General features: G+C 63.3%; 1 non-coding gene across 1 annotated transcript; it reads left to right on the top strand.

Moving 5' to 3' along the window:
• Positions 1-7,804: 7,804 nt before the first annotated feature.
• LOC131860574 (5S ribosomal RNA) lies at positions 7,805-7,923 on the top strand. The gene has a single exon (XR_009359668.1). It is a non-coding gene; the product is annotated as a 5S ribosomal RNA (ribosomal RNA).
• The last annotated feature ends 3,154 nt before the right edge of the window (positions 7,924-11,077 follow it).

The following is an 11,077-nucleotide window of genomic DNA, read 5'->3' as shown; positions in this document are numbered from 1 at the left end:
TTTTTAGTTTTTCGCCGGGCGTCGCAATGCTATTTGAATAAACCTTTTGCCCGTTTGCGTTCTCGTCGGGGCCGGGCCGGGCCGGGGTGCGCTGCCCGCACTACCGCGCGCGCGGGGGCGACACCGAGCGCGCACCCGAGGCACCCCGAGCACACAGGCCACGGTGCAACCCGGGCGTTGTGCGCGCACCCCGGTGCGCCCGAGGTGCTGCGCGCGCACCCAGGTGAAATCGGTGTGCACCTCGGCCAGTGCGCGCTCGGTCGAGTCGCGCACGTTGGCCAAGGTGCACGGTGATGTTTCTTACTCTAAGGTTCCGCACCAGACGCCCGGGACAGGTGAGCGAAGCTGGGCGGGGCCGGGTGCGCGGCCGGGGCAGGTGCACGCAGCTGGAGAGAGCTTTGGAGCACACTTCGGAGCGCACCAATGATGCGCTCCATTCAAAAGTTTCCTGAAAAGGCAAAAAAAGTTGAGATTATAGAATTTCCCACTTGAGAGATTGTAAAAAAAAAAAATTTAAAATGAAGGAAACGCGGGTGCCAAGGTGTGCGCAGCCCAGCCAAGGTGTGCGCACCAAGGCGCCCACCCTGGCGAAGGTGCACGCAAGGTGCGCACCCGAGGCAAACCGGACAATTAACCCAACTTTCGACTTCGCGCGCACCTTGGAGCGCACTTCGGAGCGCTCCTTGGTGCGCACCAATCTTGGGCACCTCGGAGTGCACCATGGCGCCCACCAAGGTGCGCACCCGGGGCAAACCGAGCTCCGACTTCGTGCGCACCTTGGAGCGCACGAAAGGTGCGCACCATGGCGCCCACCAAGGTGCGCAGCCCAGCCAAGGCGTGCGCATCAAGGTGCGCACCCTGGCGAAGGTGCGCACCCGGGGCAAACCGAGCTCCGACTTCGTGCGCACCTTGGAGCGCACAAAAGGTGCGCAACCCAGCCAAGGTGTGCGCACCCCGGTCAAACCGAGCTCCGAATCGTGCGCACCAGAGGTGCACGCCATCGTGCGCACCTTGGAGCACACTTCGGAGCCCTCCTTGGTGCGCGCCGATGTTGCGCACCTCGGAGCGCACCCGGGGAAAACAATGCAATTAACCCGACTTTCGACTTCGTGGGCACCTCGGAGCGCTCTCGGGTTCGCACCTCGGAGCACACCGAGGTGCGCACCTTTGATGCGCTGCCTTCACCAATTTCCAGAAAAGGCAAGAAAACATTGAGAAGGTGTGCGCACCGAGGTGCCCACCCTGGCGAAGGTGCACGCGAGGTGCGCACCCGGGGCAAACCGGGCTCCGACTTCGTGCACGCCGCACCTTGGAGCACACTTCGGAGCGCTCCTTGGTGCGCACCAGGGCGCGCAACCCAGCCGAGGTGCCCACCCCGGCGAAGGTGCACGCGAGGTGCGCACCCGGGGCAAACCGGGCTCCGACTTCGTGCACGCCATGGTGCCCACCGCGGCGAAGGTGCACGCGAGGTGCGCACCCGGGGCAAACCGGGCTCCGACTTCGTGCACGCCGCACCTTGGAGCACACTTCGGAGCGCTCCTTGGTGCGCACCATGGTGCCCACCAGGGCGCGCAACCCCGCCGAAGGTGCACGCGAGGTGCGCACCCGGGGCAAACCGGGCTCCGACTTCGTGCACGCCGCACCTTGGAGCACACTTCGGAGCGCTCCTTGGTGCGCACCATGGTGCCCACCAGGGCGCGCAACCCCGCCGAAGGTGCACGCGAGGTGCGCACCCGGGGCAAACCGGGCTCCGACTTCGTGCACGCCATGGTGCGCACCGCGGCGAAGGTGCGCACCCGGGGCAAACCGGGCTCCGACTTCGTGCACGCCGCACCTTGGAGCACACTTCGGAGCGCTCCTTGGTGCGCACCAGGGCGCGCAACCCAGCCGAGGTGCCCACCCCGGCGAAGGTGCACGCGAGGTGCGTACCCGGGGCAAACCGGGCTCCGACTTCGTGCACGCCGCACCTTGGAGCACACTTCGGAGCGCTCCTTGGTGCGCACCATGGTGCCCACCAGGCCGCGCAACCCAGCCAAGGTGTGCGCACCAAGGTGCACGCGAGGTGCGCACCCGGGGCAAACCGGGGTCCGACTTCGTGCACGCCGCACCTTGGAGCACACATCGGGGCGCTCCCGGGTTCGCACCGGCGTTGCGCACCGTGGTGGGCACCTCGGAGCACACCAAGGTGGGCAGCGAGGTGCGCACCTTTGATGCGATGCCTTCACTAATTTCCATAAAAGGCAAAAAAAAAACGAGATTTTAAAATTTCCGTTTTGAAAGATAGTGAGAAAAAGGGAATGCTGGTGCCATCTTGAGCCCGCCCTGGTGCGCAGCCCAGCCAAGGTGTGCGCACCAAGGTGCCCACCCTGGCGAAGGTGCGCGCCCGGGCAATTAACCCAACTTCCAACTTCGCGCGCGCCAGGGTGGGAGCGCACCCAACAACCGGGCCTGGGAAGAGCCAATGCGAGAAACCCCACCAAACGCTCTGACAAAAAAAGAGGGGGCGCTCCAGTAACCCCGCTTCGGAGCGCACCCTGGGCAAACCCAGCCAAGGTGCCCACCCCGGCCAAGGTGCAGGCGAGGTGCGCACCCGGGGCAAACCGGGCTCCGACAACGTGCACGCCGCACCTTGGAGCACACTTCGTAGCGCTCCCGGGTGCGCACCTCAGAGCACACCAAGGTGGGCAGCGAGGTGCGCACCTTTGATGCGCTGCCTTCACTAATTTCCAGAAAAGGCAAAAAAAAAAGGAGATTTTAAAATTTCCGTTTTGAAAGATAGTGAAAAAAACGGAACGCGCGTGCCATCTTGAGCCCGCCCTGGTGCGCAGCCCAGGTAAGGTGCCCACCCTGGCAAAGGTGCGCACCCGGGCAATTAACCCTACTTCCGACTTCGTGCGCGCCAGGGTGGCAACCGGGCCTCGGAAGAGCCAATGCGAGAAACCCCACCAAACGCTCCGACAAAAAAAGAGGCGGCGCTCCAATAACCCCGCTTCGGAGCGCAGCCGGGGCAAACCCAGCCAAGGTGCCCACCCCGACGAAGGTGCACGCGAGGTGCGCACCCGGGGCAAACCGGGCTCCGACAACGTGCACGCAGCACCTTGGAGCACACTTCGAAGCACTCCCGGGTGCCCACCGGCGTTGCGCACCGTGGTGGGCAGCGAGGTGCGCACCTTTGATGCGCTGCCTTCACTAATTTCCAGAAAAAGGCAAAAAAAAATGAGATTTTAAAATTTCCGTTTTGAAAGATAGTGAAAAAAAAGGAACGCGGGTGCCATCTTGAGCCCGCCCTGGTGCGCAGCCCAGGCAAGGCATGCGCACCAAGGTGCCCACCCGAGGTGCACACCCGGGGCAAACCGGGCTCCGACTTCGTGCAGGCCGCACCTTGGAGCACACTTCGGAGCGCTCCTTGGTGCGCACCATGGTGCCCACCAGGGCGCGCAACCCAGCCAAGGTCTGCACACTAAGGTGCCCACCCCGGCGAAGGTGCACGCGAGGTGCGCACCCGGGGCAAACCGGGCTCCGACTTCGTGCACGCCATGGTGCCCACCGCGGCGAAGGTGCACGCGAGGTGCGCACCCGGGGCAAACCGGGCTCCGACTTCGTGCACGCCGCACCTTGGAGCACACTTCGGAGCGCTCCTTGGTGCGCACCATGGTGCCCACCAGGGCGCGCAACCCAGCCAAGGTGTGCGCACCAAGGTGCACGCGAGGTGCGCACCCGGGGCAAACCGGGGTCCGACTTCGTGCACGCCGCACCTTGGAGCACACATCGGAGCGCTCCCAGGTTCGCACCAGCGTTGCGCACCTTTGATGCGCTGCCTTCACTAATTTCCAGAAAAGGCAAAAAAAAACGATATTTTAAAATTTCCGTTCTGAAAGATAGTGAAAAAAACGGAACGCGGGTGCCATCTTGAGCCCTTCCTGGTGCGCAGCCCAGGCAAGTTGTGCGCACCAAGGTGCCCACCCTGGCGGAGGTGCGCGCCCGGGGCAAACCGGGCTCCGACTTCGTGCACTGCATGGTGCCCACCAAGGCGCGCAACCCAGCCAAGGTGCCCACCGCAGCGAAGGTGCACGCGAGGTGCACACCCGGGGCAAACCGGGCTCCGACTTCGTGCACGCCGCACCTTGGAGCACACTTCAGAGCGCTCCTTGGTGCGCACCAGGGCGCGCAACCCAGCCGAGGTGCCCACCCCGGCGAAGGTGCACGCGAGGTGCGCACCCGGGGCAAACCGGGCTCCGACTTCGTGCACGCCATGGTGCCCACCGCGGCGAAGGTGCGCACCCGGGGCAAACCGGGCTCCGACTTCGTGCACGCCGCACCTTGGAGCACACTTCGGAGCGCTCCTTGGTGCGCACCATGGTGCCCACCAGGCCGCGCAACCCAGCCAAGGTGTGCGCACCAAGGTGCACGCGAGGTGCGCACCCGGGGCAAACCGGGGTCCGACTTCGTGCACGCCGCACCTTGGAGCACACATCGGGGCGCTCCCGGGTTCGCACCGGCGTTGCGCACCGTGGTGGGCACCTCGGAGCACACCAAGGTGGGCAGCGAGGTGCGCACCTTTGATGCGATGCCTTCACTAATTTCCATAAAAGGCAAAAAAAAAACGAGATTTTAAAATTTCCGTTTTGAAAGATAGTGAGAAAAAGGGAATGCTGGTGCCATCTTGAGCCCGCCCTGGTGCGCAGCCCAGCCAAGGTTTGCGCACCAAGGTGCCCACCCTGGCGAAGGTGCGCGCCCGGGCAATTAACCCAACTTCCAACTTCGCGCGCGCCAGGGTGGGAGCGCACCCAACAACCGGGCCTGGGAAGAGCCAATGCGAGAAACCCCACCAAACTCTCTGACAAAAAAAGAGGGGGCGCTCCAGTAACCCCGCTTCGGAGCGCACCCTGGGCAAACCCAGCCAAGGTGCCCACCCCGGCCAAGGTGCAGGCGAGGTGCGCACCCGGGGCAAACCGGGCTCCGACAACGTGCACGCCGCACCTTGGAGCACACTTCGTAGCGCTCCCGGGTGCGCACCTCAGAGCACACCAAGGTGGGCAGCGAGGTGCGCACCTTTGATGCGCTGCCTTCACTAATTTCCAGAAAAGGCAAAAAAAAAAGGAGATTTTAAAATTTCCGTTTTGAAAGATAGTGAAAAAAACGGAACGCGCGTGCCATCTTGAGCCCGCCCTGGTGCGCAGCCCAGGTAAGGTGCCACCCTGGCAAAGGTGCGCACCCGGGCAATTAACCCTACTTCCGACTTCGTGCGCGCCAGGGTGGCAACCGGGCCTCGGAAGAGCCAATGCGAGAAACCCCACCAAACGCTCCGACAAAAAAAGAGGCGGCGCTCCAATAACCCCGCTTCGGAGCGCAGCCGGGGCAAACCAAGCCAAGGTGCCCACCCCGACGAAGGTGCACGCGAGGTGCGCACCCGGGGCAAACCGGGCTCCGACAACGTGCACGCAGCACCTTGGAGCACACTTCGAAGCACTCCCGGGTGCCCACCGGCGTTGCGCACCGTGGTGGGCAGCGAGGTGCGCACCTTTGATGCGCTGCCTTCACTAATTTCCAGAAAAAGGCAAAAAAAAATGAGATTTTAAAATTTCCGTTTTGAAAGATAGTGAAAAAAAAGGAACGCGGGTGCCATCTTGAGCCCGCCCTGGTGCGCAGCCCAGGCAAGGCATGCGCACCAAGGTGCCCACCCGAGGTGCACACCCGGGGCAAACCGGGCTCCGACTTCGTGCAGGCCGCACCTTGGAGCACACTTCGGAGCGCTCCTTGGTGCGCACCATGGTGCCCACCAGGGCGCACCCGAGGCAAACCGGGCTCCGACTTCGTGCACGCCGCACCTTGGAGCACACATCGGAGCGCTCCCAGGTTCGCACCAGCGTTGCGCACCTTTGATGCGCTGCCTTCACTAATTTCCAGAAAAGGCAAAAAAAAACGATATTTTAAAATTTCCGTTCTGAAAGATAGTGAAAAAAACGGAACGCGGGTGCCATCTTGAGCCCTTCCTGATGCGCAGCCCAGGCAAGTTGTGCGCACCAAGGTGCCCACCCTGGCGGAGGTGCGCGCCCGGGGCAAACCGGGCTCCGACTTCGTGCACTGCATGGTGCCCACCAAGGCGCGCAACCCAGCCAAGGTGCCCACCGCAGCGAAGGTGCACGCGAGGTGCGCACCCGAGGTGCACACCCGGGGCAAACCGGGCTCCGACTTCGTGCACGCCGCACCTTGGAGCACACTTCAGAGCGCTCCTTGGTACGCACCAGGGCGCGCAACCCAGCCAAGGTGCTCACCCCGGCGAAGGTGCACGCGAGGTGCGCACCCGGGGCAAACCGGGCTCGGACTTCGTGCACGCCGCACCTTGGAGCACACATCGGAGCGCTCCCGGGTTCGCACCAGCATTGCGCACCTTTGATGCGCTGCCTTCACTAATTTCCAGAAAAGGCAAAAAAAAGAAAAAAATGAGATTTTAAAATTTCCGTTTTGAAAGATAGTGAAAAAAACGGAACGCGGGTGCCATCTTGAGCCCGCCCTGGTGTGCAGCCCAGGCAAGTTGTGCGCACCAAGGCACCCACCCTGGCCAAGGTGGGTCACGGGGTGGGTCCTAGGGTGGGTAACGGGGTGGGTACTAAGGTGCGTGCCAAGGTGGGTCATAGGGTGGGTGCCAAGGTGGGCACCAGGGTGGGTGTGCACCAACCCTAGCCAGGGTAGGTCACGGGGTGGTTGTCGGGGTGGGCGTCAAGGAGCCAAGGTGGGTGGCAAGTAGCCAAGTTGCGTGCCAAGGTGGGTGTCGGGGTGGGTGCCAAGGATCCAAGGTGGGTGCCAAGGAACCAAGGTGGGTGTCTGGGTGGGTGCCGAGGTGGGAGCCAGGGTGGGTCCCAAGGTGAGTGCAAAGGTGGGTGCCAGGGTCAAGGTGAGTGCCAATGTGGGTTCCAAGGTGCCAGGGTCAGGGTGAGTGCCAATGTGGGTTCAAAGGTGCTAAGTTGGGTGCGAGGTTGGGTGCGAGGGTGGGTGGGTGCCAAGGTGTGCTAGGTGGAAGCCCGGGTGGGTCGGCATCCCATGGGTGTCGAGTTGGGTGCCTGATGGGTGCTTCTTGTCAAGTTTTAGTCGTCGGGACTCATTTCGAGCCTTAGAGGTCGTTTCTTGTCCGGTTGCCCTGTCTTCGACCTGGGAACCCAATTTTGGTCCTCGGGTCCCATTTTTTTTTGTCTCGCATCCCACTTTTGGCCTGTGGCCTTTTCGGGGTCGATTCTCGTTTTGGGCATCAGAGCATGTTTCTTCTCCTAAAACCCAATATTTGTTTATTAAGTCTCGGAACACATTTTTGTTCTCGTGGACCCATCATGGGTCTTGGAACGCATTTGTGGTCCTTGGGTCCCATTTTGCATCCCGAAACTTGTGTTTTGGTGCTTGATCCCTATTTTGGGTGCCCACCTTGCACCAAGTGCGCACCCGGGGCAAACCGAGCGCCTTGGTGCACCGGGGCAAGATCGAGCGTGCACCCGAGGCGCCCCGAACATGCACCAAGGTGCACTCGGCCCACATGTGAGCGCAGGTCGTTGCGCCCGAGGTGGTGTGTGGGCACCGCGTTGCAGACGGGACACTGCACGCACACGACGCCCCCTCCAGGTGCACGCACGTAGGCCGGGCCGGGTGCACACCCGACGCCCTAGCAAGGTGCGCGCACCCGGGCAGGGCTCACACTTGGCGAACGGGGCGCACTTCGCGAGGGAGGGTGTGCACCTCGACGGGGGTGGGTGGCCGGGGTGGATTCGCACGTGGGTCGCGGTTTGCTAAGTACACACTGCGACAAGCTCATAACGGGTGCGATCATACCAGCATTAGTGCACCAGATCCCATCAGAACTCCGCAGTTAAGCGCGCTTGGGCCGGAGTAGTACTGGGATGGGTGACCTCCCGGGAAGTCCCGGTGTTGCACCCTTTTTTAGTTTTTCGCCGGGCGTCGCAATGCTATTTGAATAAACCTTTTGCCCGTTTGCGTTCTCGTCGGGGCCGGGCCGGGCCGGGGTGCGCTGCCCGCACTACCGCGCGCGCGGGGGCGACACCGAGCGCGCACCCGAGGCGCCCCGAGCACACAGGCCACGGTGCAACCCGGGCGTTGTGCGCGCACCCCGGTGCGCCCGAGGTGCTGCGCGCGCACCCAGGTGAAATCGGTGTGCACCTCGGCCAGTGCGCGCTCGGTCGAGTCGCGCACGTTGGCCAAGGTGCACGGTGATGTTTCTTACTCTAAGGTTCCGCACCAGACGCCCGGGACAGGTGAGCGAAGCTGGGCGGGGCCGGGTGCGCGGCCGGGGCAGGTGCACGCAGCTGGAGAGAGCTTTGGAGCACACTTCGGAGCGCACCAATGATGCGCTCCATTCAAAAGTTTCCTGAAAAGGCAAAAAAAGTTGAGATTATAGAATTTCCCACTTGAGAGATTGTAAAAAAAAAAAATTTAAAATGAAGGAAACGCGGGTGCCAAGGTGTGCGCAGCCCAGCCAAGGTGTGCGCACCAAGGCGCCCACCCTGGCGAAGGTGCACGCAAGGTGCGCACCCGAGGCAAACCGGACAATTAACCCAACTTTCGACTTCGCGCGCACCTTGGAGCGCACTTCGGAGCGCTCCTTGGTGCGCACCAATCTTGGGCACCTCGGAGTGCACCATGGCGCCCACCAAGGTGCGCACCCGGGGCAAACCGAGCTCCGACTTCGTGCGCACCTTGGAGCGCACGAAAGGTGCGCACCATGGCGCCCACCAAGGTGCGCAGCCCAGCCAAGGCGTGCGCATCAAGGTGCGCACCCTGGCGAAGGTGCGCACCCGGGGCAAACCGAGCTCCGACTTCGTGCGCACCTTGGAGCGCACAAAAGGTGCGCAACCCAGCCAAGGTGTGCGCACCCCGGTCAAACCGAGCTCCGAATCGTGCGCACCAGAGGTGCACGCCATCGTGCGCACCTTGGAGCACACTTCGGAGCCCTCCTTGGTGCGCGCCGATGTTGCGCACCTCGGAGCGCACCCGGGGAAAACAATGCAATTAACCCGACTTTCGACTTCGTGGGCACCTCGGAGCGCTCTCGGGTTCGCACCTCGGAGCACACCGAGGTGCGCACCTTTGATGCGCTGCCTTCACCAATTTCCAGAAAAGGCAAGAAAACATTGAGAAGGTGTGCGCACCGAGGTGCCCACCCTGGCGAAGGTGCACGCGAGGTGCGCACCCGGGGCAAACCGGGCTCCGACTTCGTGCACGCCGCACCTTGGAGCACACTTCGGAGCGCTCCTTGGTGCGCACCAGGGCGCGCAACCCAGCCGAGGTGCCCACCCCGGCGAAGGTGCACGCGAGGTGCGCACCCGGGGCAAACCGGGCTCCGACTTCGTGCACGCCATGGTGCCCACCGCGGCGAAGGTGCACGCGAGGTGCGCACCCGGGGCAAACCGGGCTCCGACTTCGTGCACGCCGCACCTTGGAGCACACTTCGGAGCGCTCCTTGGTGCGCACCATGGTGCCCACCAGGGCGCGCAACCCCGCCGAAGGTGCACGCGAGGTGCGCACCCGGGGCAAACCGGGCTCCGACTTCGTGCACGCCGCACCTTGGAGCACACTTCGGAGCGCTCCTTGGTGCGCACCATGGTGCCCACCAGGGCGCGCAACCCCGCCGAAGGTGCACGCGAGGTGCGCACCCGGGGCAAACCGGGCTCCGACTTCGTGCACGCCATGGTGCGCACCGCGGCGAAGGTGCGCACCCGGGGCAAACCGGGCTCCGACTTCGTGCACGCCGCACCTTGGAGCACACTTCGGAGCGCTCCTTGGTGCGCACCAGGGCGCGCAACCCAGCCGAGGTGCCCACCCCGGCGAAGGTGCACGCGAGGTGCGTACCCGGGGCAAACCGGGCTCCGACTTCGTGCACGCCGCACCTTGGAGCACACTTCGGAGCGCTCCTTGGTGCGCACCATGGTGCCCACCAGGCCGCGCAACCCAGCCAAGGTGTGCGCACCAAGGTGCACGCGAGGTGCGCACCCGGGGCAAACCGGGGTCCGACTTCGTGCACGCCGCACCTTGGAGCACACATCGGGGCGCTCCCGGGTTCGCACCGGCGTTGCGCACCGTGGTGGGCACCTCGGAGCACACCAAGGTGGGCAGCGAGGTGCGCACCTTTGATGCGATGCCTTCACTAATTTCCATAAAAGGCAAAAAAAAAACGAGATTTTAAAATTTCCGTTTTGAAAGATAGTGAGAAAAAGGGAATGCTGGTGCCATCTTGAGCCCGCCCTGGTGCGCAGCCCAGCCAAGGTGTGCGCACCAAGGTGCCCACCCTGGCGAAGGTGCGCGCCCGGGCAATTAACCCAACTTCCAACTTCGCGCGCGCCAGGGTGGGAGCGCACCCAACAACCGGGCCTGGGAAGAGCCAATGCGAGAAACCCCACCAAACGCTCTGACAAAAAAAGAGGGGGCGCTCCAGTAACCCCGCTTCGGAGCGCACCCTGGGCAAACCCAGCCAAGGTGCCCACCCCGGCCAAGGTGCAGGCGAGGTGCGCACCCGGGGCAAACCGGGCTCCGACAACGTGCACGCCGCACCTTGGAGCACACTTCGTAGCGCTCCCGGGTGCGCACCTCAGAGCACACCAAGGTGGGCAGCGAGGTGCGCACCTTTGATGCGCTGCCTTCACTAATTTCCAGAAAAGGCAAAAAAAAAAGGAGATTTTAAAATTTCCGTTTTGAAAGATAGTGAAAAAAACGGAACGCGCGTGCCATCTTGAGCCCGCCCTGGTGCGCAGCCCAGGTAAGGTGCCCACCCTGGCAAAGGTGCGCACCCGGGCAATTAACCCTACTTCCGACTTCGTGCGCGCCAGGGTGGCAACCGGGCCTCGGAAGAGCCAATGCGAGAAACCCCACCAAACGCTCCGACAAAAAAAGAGGCGGCGCTCCAATAACCCCGCTTCGGAGCGCAGCCGGGGCAAACCCAGCCAAGGTGCCCACCCCGACGAAGGTGCACGCGAGGTGCGCACCCGGGGCAAACCGGGCTCCGACAACGTGCACGCAGCACCTTGGAGCACACTTCGAAGCACTCCCGGGTGCCCACCGGCGTTGCGCACCGTGGTGG

Source organism: Cryptomeria japonica, unplaced genomic scaffold (assembly GCF_030272615.1).
Source record: "Cryptomeria japonica unplaced genomic scaffold, Sugi_1.0 HiC_scaffold_15, whole genome shotgun sequence".
NCBI lineage: Eukaryota > Viridiplantae > Streptophyta > Pinopsida > Cupressales > Cupressaceae > Cryptomeria > Cryptomeria japonica.
The sequence above is the reverse complement of the archived record's forward strand: the minus strand, read 5'-3'. Positions and strand labels throughout refer to the sequence as shown.